The following is a 9,092-nucleotide window of genomic DNA, read 5'->3' as shown; positions in this document are numbered from 1 at the left end:
TCAAAAATTCTTGAAAGTCCTGTATTTATATTAAATAACCATTTCTTCCCAGTTTTGCTGAGTAGATTATTTTTTGTTATTCTAGTTCTTTTTCCTTCCAGAATATTATATCCTAAGCCCTCTGATCCTTTAATGTTGAAGTTGCTAAGTCTTGTGTGGCCTGATTGTGTCTCCACAGTATTTGAATTTTTTTTCCTGGTTTCTTGCAGTATTTTTCCCTTGACCTGGGAAGTTCTGTAATTTGACTATATAATATGCCTGGGAGTTTTCATTTTGGGTTCTCTTTTAGGAGATAATCAATGGAGTCTTTCAGTTTCTATTTCACTCTCTGGTTCTAGGATATTGGGGCAGTTTTATTAATAATTTCTTGAAATATTATGTATAAGTTCTTTTATTATGGCTTTCAGATAACCCAGTAATTCTTAATTTATTTCTCTTCAATCTATTTTCCAGATTAGCTGTTTTTTCCAATCAGACACTTCATATTTTCTTCCATTTAAAACAATTTTTCTTGATGTCTTGTAGAATCATTAGCTTCACCTTGTCTGATTCTAATTTTTAAGAAACATTGAGCTTTTGTACTTCCTTTTCCATTTGGTCAATTCTGCTTTTGGAAATAAGGAATTATTTTCAGCAATGAATTTTTGTATCTCTTTTTTTCCCACTTGGCCAATTCTGTTTAAGGGTGTTTTCTTCAGTATTTTTTTGTGCCTCTGAAATAAGCTGTTAATTGTCTTCTCATAATTTTCTTCCTTTTCTTTCATTGCTTTACCTAATTTTTCCTCTACTACTTTTATTTGATTTGGAAAATCTTTTTTGAACTCTTCTAGGAATTCTTGTTGGGTTTCTATACAATTTATATTTTTCTTTGATGTTTTGCTTGTTGCTGTTTTGACTTCATTGTCTTTTTTTGAGTTTGTTTCCCTGTCACGATTATAGATTTTTAAGATCAAGTTCTTTTTGTTATTTATCCACCTATTTCTTGATTTGTAACTTCATATTTAAGTTGAGCTGTGTTCCCAGCATGGAGAAATGAAGGATTCTTTTTCAGGCTTTGAGATTTTTCATCCTGCTGTTTTCATAACTAATTCTGGGAATTTGGAAGTTTTTGGTGCTTCTTAAATAGTATGATTTGGGGAGATATGTTATTGTTCTCTTGGTCTACAATCTGGTCCTTACTTAGAAAAGACCCCTGGATCCTTTGAAATTGCAATTGTTACTTTTCCTCAGGATCTCTCTTCCCTTGAGACCAGATTTCCTGATGTCCTTGGACCGAAGTGATATTGCCTTTCAGGGTTTTCACTCTCTCTTGACTAAAAGTACTCCTCTTTAACCTTGAACTATGACCCAGAAGTGGGTATCAGCAGCGGAGTTGCCAAGTAATTGTCCCTCAGAATTCCCACTCTCCTCTTGACTAAAATACTGCCTTATAATTTCCTTATAACTAATTTCCAGTTTCTTTAACCTTTCCAGCTTGAAAACTCCTGAAAATGCCTTTTCACTACAATGTATTTCTGCCACTGGTGCTCCAAACCTCTCTCCTCCCCCATGTCACATATCTCTCTTTCCAACTTATTCTCTTGTCTTGGGCTGGAAAAATGTCTTACTCTAACCTTTTGATGTCTCTGCCACTCTGGAATTTAATTTGAGCAGTCATTTTAAGGTTGTTTGGAGGAGAATATTGGAATACCTCACCTTTCATCTACTCTACCTTTCTGAGTCCATTCCTGAAATTCTCTATTCTCTTTAAAAAGTTTTCTCTAATGAACAAGAGTTTATCTCTTCCTCCTACCACCTTTCTCTCTCCTGTTGTTTCTCTCCCCTCACTGACCATATTCAAGGATTATACATCTCATCCTGAAATTTTGTTTATCATTGTTCCATTGGAAGCTTAATCTCAAAAATTCTAGATCAGTCCAAGTATAAAATCAAGTGTCCAGGAGGATACTTACAGCAAGAAAAACTTGTATGTTCAGAAATGTTCCTAGCAATATTATGAGAGGGAAAAAAGAGTTTGGAATAAAATATGCTTCCAACAATTGGGAAATGATGAAGAAATTATGGTGTTTAATGTAATAGTATCATTGTACTCTAAGAAATGATAGATGTGAAGGACTCAAAGGCACCTAGAAAGATCATAAAATGAAAAAGAGGAAGATATAGCATGACTACAGTAATATAAACACACTAACCAGAAAACATAAAAGTGTGTCCTCATTCTGTGGATGATGTTAATATTACACGGCTAAAGTTCCAGTTCTCATAACTCCTTTCTCTTAATAAAGGATAATATAATTTTATTTGAGGAATGTGCTTTACGGGGTGGTTCAGTTTGATGTTTGTTGGGAAGCTTCTGTTGTGTCAAAACAAAGTATTTCAATTAAAAAAAAAGTGGAGGGTGACCCCAAAACAATCAAAGAAAGAAGAAAAGGATCCATGTATACAAAAATATGTACAGCAGCTCCTTTTGTAATGGCAGAGAACTAGAAATTAAAGGGATACCCATCAATTGGGAAAGGGCTGAACAATTATAGTATAGGAATGTAATGGACTTCTCCAACCATTCTGGAGAGCAATTTGGAACTATTCCCAAAAGGCACACAAACTGTGCATACCTTTTGTTCTAGTAATACCACTACTAGGTCATAAAAAAGGGGAAAGCACCCACATGTGCAAAAATATTTATATAAGCTTATATATTTGGTGGCAAAATACTGGAAAGTGAGGGGATGTCCACCAATTGGAGAAAGACTGAATAAGTTGTAGTATATGAATGGAATGAAATACGAATACTCAATAAATGATGAGCAGCAGACATGTTCAGAAAAACCTGGAAAGACTTGTACAAACTGATGCAAAGTGAAATGAGCAGAACCAGGAAAACATTGTACACAATATCAGAAACATTATATGATGATCAATTATGAATGACAGCTCTTTTGAACAACACAGGTGACTAAGACAGGTACAAAGGACTCATGATGGAAAATGCTATCCACATTCAGCTAAAGAACTAATAGACTCTAAATGCAAATTGAAGCATATTTTCCCCACTTATTTTTTTAAAATGTATTTTTCTTTTTATATATTTCTTCTTTTACAACTGTAACTAATACAGAGATAATAGTTTACATGATTGAACATATGTAATCTATATCAAATTGCCTATCATTTTTGGAGGAGAGGGGAGAAGGGAGAAAAATTTGAAACTCATCTCATAAAAATTAATGCTAAAGATTGTCTTGACTATATAATTTGGAAAAATGCCATTAAAATAATAACAAAAGTGAATATTTTAAAGATAAAAAACTTTTTAAAATTTTATTTTTTCAGTTAATTATATGAATCTATTCTACCTTCCAACCTTCCCCACTACCATTGTCCCCAATTTGAGAGAAAAAAAAAATATATTTGTGACAAATATGCATAGTGAAACAAAATAAATCTCCACATTGATCATGTCCAGAAATATGTCTCCTGCAACTTGGATTCATTACCCGCTCTGTCAGGTGAGGGTTGTTGCTATTCATTCTTTGTTCTCTAAGAAGATTAATGACATCATGAAGTTGCTTTCTTGACTTGCACATGAACTGGATTTAAGTGAGGCGGAACTGTGCAAAATCTTTAGCCTTCCTCTGCCCTCCACAATTATCAAAGTCCAGTGGCAAAATCAGAAGGTGGATAGCATATATTGGTCTCCTGGAACCATGGTTGGCTCCTGCACCAATAAGACTTCTTAAGTTGACAATATGCAATGAATAGTCTCGATTCCTAGGGATTCACCTATGCTACCCATGACAGGAAAGTGATAGACTCAATTTGCAGAATGAGACATACATTTTTGGACATGGCCAATATGAGGATTTGCTTTGCTTGATTAAGCATATTTGCCATGAGTTTTGTGTTTTTTTTCCCTTTTTAATGGAGGGAAGGAAAAAATGCTTTTTAATTGAAATTTTATTCCTCTCCCCCAAGGATGAGATATTAAATATAACAAATGATTTTAAGCACTTATTTTGTGAGGCATCACAAAAGGTATAAAAAAAGATTAATATTTTTTGAATTGAATTTCAATAGTATTTTAAAGTATCCAAAGGACCCGCCTAACAATCTGTGATGTAGGTAATACAAATAATAAGGTACTTGTCTTGGCTTCATGGAAGTTGCAGTACAGTAATGAGATAGGAGAAATAAACTTACAGCACAGGATAAGTTCATAAAATTCTACCCTAAAGACCTACGCCAAGCTTCACTGTGATGCAGAAATGATCCTGGGTTCTGGAAGACTGTGCCAGTAAAGCTCAAGCCTTAACATGTCCTATTAAGTTAGAAAAGTTTCAAGCACACAACATGAAATGTACTGTTTGTAGTACAAGGAGTACCCATGCAAAGCCTGGAGAAGCTTATCACCAGGTTGTCAGATGAATTTTTTGGTCATTGCAATTCACAAAGACCATCTACTAAGTTGTAGGGGGCTGCATTTCATTAATAGAGGTGACATCAGACCAATGAAATTATATGTAATTTATTGAAGTAAGTGCATAAGAGACATGCAAACAATATGTTCCATTCCAAAGAAAGGGAAAGATTATTATTAGGAGGGAATCAATCTGGGGAAGAGTTGGAACATGAAGTAGTAACTGACACTGGAAGACAATAATTGATAAATTATTGAATGTTATATAATGCCATAAAGTTAAGCTGAAGTAGAGATTGTTTCCAACTTAGGTATTTGTGACAAACTTGGAGGGAATATATTTATACTGATATTTGGACAAAGTTGTCTCAAAGTAGGAAACTACAGAAATTAGCCTTTAATTTTACTAATTTGGACCTAGAGGAAACTTTACAACTGCATCTAGATTCCTTTTGGAGAAAAATGAAAAATGGAATTTCAAACCAGCTGATAATAGTTTGAGTATTCCACAGTGACAAGTTTTATAATAATGCCTTTGTGATTTTCTAAATGTTTCTAAAGTCTATCCTTGGTCTATTCATTTATCCAGTTTTGCTAACTCATTTAATTTGGCCTTATGATTCCTGAAATAGCCTACTGTCTTGGATCCCAAAGACTTATGTATAATTATGCTTGATTTCGTTATGAATTTGCATGGGCATACTGCTTTGCCTTTCACTCATTATGGATTGTGTATGTAAATATCTATTTTATTTTATCTCATCTGGCACAATAGAAAACACCTGGATACCCTATACTTCTAATCACAACCCACTCATTTATTTAGGTGTAACTGTCCCTTAAGTTATTAATCAAATATACTTTCATGAAGCTCATTAATGAAAGTGGTTAAGAGAACTTCTTGCATTTTTGACTGTAAGAACAAGCTCTTTACCTATTTTAATCTGAATCTAAAACTTTATATTTTATGAGGAAGCACGTCATGGGGAGTGAGAAAAGTGAAAAATGACTTCAACTCCTAAGCAAATGCAGTCCTGAGACAAGAAATTGTCATATTATTTGTGTACAATGATTTTGTGCATATATCTGATATCATTGAACTAGAAAACAATATCTCTAGTACTTGGTGGGTCAACATTTGGATCCCCCCACCAAGAAATTCAGTCTTAGGGTAATAACCTTTTCACTTAGCTAATCTGATTCTCAGGTACCACAGAGAATTTATTAGATCCTTTCTTGCTTGATAAAACCTTGTGCTCTACTGATACAGCCTTTGATGATCCAGGTCTTCCATTTCACAGTCATTTGAGTATAACGTCAGTGGAAGGAATCTGAAAATTATATACATGGAGTTTAATATCAACTAATTAAGATTCCCCCCTACTTAGACTGTAAATTTTTTGGAGATAGGAATGACACAAAGATTTCTTTTATAATTTTCATAGTACATAACACCCAGTACATATTGATTGATTGAGTCTCATAAGAGTTTTAAACCAGTTGTACATGATGCAGACCATCATCTATTTAATTGAAACACTCAAATTTTCTGAGTCTAACTTGATGGCAAATACTTTGTTTAATCTATTTCTGGGTCATTACCATTTTGTAATGATAGTGTAAAGTTGAGAGCTGCATTGAATCTTGGCTTTTGACAATTACCAGCTGTGAGACTAACTGGTCTTTGAACCTGAAATTTCTTCATCTGTCAAATGGATAATACTATAGATATTAGGTAGCTCACAAGGTTGCTGTAGAAATGTGAGTTGTTATTATAACTGTATAATTTTTTACTCTTCTGCTAGATTTTATTTCTTGATTATTATATTTTATATACTGTATGTGCATATCTTTGTATACAAATATATATGCAAATGTACATGTAATCATAAAAGTTCAGTTTTTATAGTTATTTATAGTTATATATCATATTTCCCCCTATATATGTATTACATAATCTCTTTCCTCCCTTGATGACTACCTCCTGTAACAAAAAACAGTAGGGGGAAAAGTAGTTAAAAAAAAAACCGTAACCAAGTCTATTACATCTCACTCAATTTGTACTGTTTTATATCAATATTCACAGCTTCTCACCTATGCAAAAAAAAAAGAACTAGTGCATTTTCTTATAATTTTTGGGACCCAGGTTGGTTATTATAACTTTTGTTTTCTATGATCATTGCATGTGTTATTTTCTTGATTTTGCTCCCCTTATTCTGTTATTAGTTCATACAAGTCTCTTTATATTAATTTCTGTTTTTTTTCATATTCATTTCTTACACTGCAATAATATTACATTGTATTAATAATGTATTAAAACTTGTCTAATCATTCTCTAATTGGTAGGCATCTACTTACTTTGTTTCCAATTCTTTGGTACCACAGAGAGTGTTATTATAACTACTTGTATGCATATGGGATCTTTGTGTCTTTCTTAATTGAAGTATATATATATATATATATATATATATATATATATATCAAGTAATAAATAGGGTCTTTGAATCAAAGAGATAAGTAATTAAATCTTGATTGGATGTATTAAATACCTTTGTTCTGATTCAGCTCTATTTATATAGACACAGCCAGAGTTATAAATTGAGCGATTACTATATTGTTCTAAGTTGTCACAGGAGAATAAGTAATATAGTTCCTTACCACAGATTCTATTTTATTTAAGCTGCTAACCTGATTAAAAGGAATCTTCACTTTGGAATTTCCATAGCAATGAGCCTTCCAAATAGTCATGCATAATTGATGATCATTAAAGAAAATTGTCTTCATTTTTTTAGGTGGGTGTTTTCTCTGGAGTATTGGACTGGGCACTGTGTAGTATTCACTTACATTGCTGAACCCAAAATGTTCACTAACCTTTAGTATTCATACTTTATAAGTGTAAAATAAAAATCTGGATATGGGGAGAAAAAGCCATTTCTCAATCGTTTCTGGAGTAGAGATCCAGTATTTTTTTTTAACTTTAAAAAGGTACAGAAACAACATGAAACAACCAAATGATAATGAAGTACAACATTTATATGTGAAAATGTCTTAAAATTACTAAATTTTCTATGTTTTTATAATAACATGAAATGAAAATAAAGCACTTTTAGTGATCCTTTTCATTTTCCAATAAAGCACTCTATTCATGAAACAATTAGAAAGTCTATGTAGACAGACCTTGAGTTACTGTTTGTCATGCGAACCTTCATTTTTCCAAATCTATATTGACAGTAAATTTAATGATAAATTGTGGGGTTCTTGTTCTTTAAAATATGAGATAATTCTGTCTGGGAGAGAGGTTTCTCGGGGAGGTTTTCTGGAGGCAGCTTAGTTTCAGTTACAAGTAAATAATCACCCAAAATTGCAGCCAGCTGGTAAAAGTTCAGATCTTTTATTGTGTCCTTCAATATACTCCGGTTACCTCAGAGGCCTATCTCTCTGCTTGGTTCTAAGAGCTCTTGCAGCTTTGTCCTTTGCTCCTGCCTCTGCTTTCTTCAGCCTTCAGCCAGCACCAAGGTGGAAGATGCAATGAATCTCTCTTGCCTCGGACAGAGGCCTTGTGGGCTTCCTCCCAGAGTGCTCCTCTCCGATCCCTGGGAATGTTCCCAAGTAACTCTCTCAAGCTTTAAGAGCTTCCTCTCTATATATAATCTTCTAAAGGTTAACTCCTTCTTCTGGAGAGAATGGGATTCTGAGTTAAATCCCAGAGTGCTCTCTGGCCCCTATATATATAATCTTCCAAAGGTTAACTCCTTCTTCTGGAGAGAATGGGATTCTGAGTTATCTCCCAGAGTGCTCTCTGGCCCTAAGAACTTCAAGGGAAGTGTGAACACAAGCATTATTGTCTATCAGTTGTACTTAGTACCTTGTTTCAAGTTCTGGCCCAAAACATCTCCTTCCAAGATCAAATCAATCATTGAACCATGCCAAATTAGATAATTATTGTCTCTATCAACTCTAATGGCTTAACACTTTGTAAAGATTCCAACAATAAATAATAAATGTCTCACTTCCTAATGCTGATTTATTTCTAGATCAATTCTGGCAATATGGATATAGAACGTCAAATATTTCCAAAGGGTCCAATCATCTAAGATCATTTGGGGGATTGCCAAGATGGCTTTTACTGTCTTGGACACAGCATTTAACATCCTTGAATATGTCTCAAGCTGTCATTGGGACTGGGTGTTAGGATGGTCAGTGGAGATTAAGGAAGAGAGCTTTACTATTCTTATGTTGTTAAAAGGTATAACAATTTCAGTATTTTATTTAATGCTCATTTCAATATCCTCCTTGAGGGCAGGGACTATATATATATATATGTTTTTAATTGAATCTCCAATGCTTGGTTTAGTGCCTAAGACTCAGTAAGTATCTAATAGATGATTGTTCAATTAAACTCACAGAGTATTTTCTAAGCCAGATTTTCTTAATATATATGTGCTTCTGGGTGATGAACCACTCTGCTGTGCACATTCTCAATGATGTTTTAAAATTTATAAAATAAAATGGGATTATAAAGGAAAGCAATTACATTGAAACAATTATAAACCTTTTTTCGAATGTTCATGGATGGGGGTAAGGGCTATTCTAAGCTTTCACTGGAACTGAGAGATATAAATGAGGATAGTGCAGATAATCAGCAGAAAATATTATTGATAAAGCATCTGGTTCT

Source organism: Sarcophilus harrisii, chromosome 2 (genome assembly GCF_902635505.1).
Source record: "Sarcophilus harrisii chromosome 2, mSarHar1.11, whole genome shotgun sequence".
NCBI lineage: Eukaryota > Metazoa > Chordata > Mammalia > Dasyuromorphia > Dasyuridae > Sarcophilus > Sarcophilus harrisii.
Note: the sequence above shows the minus strand (reverse complement) of the source record.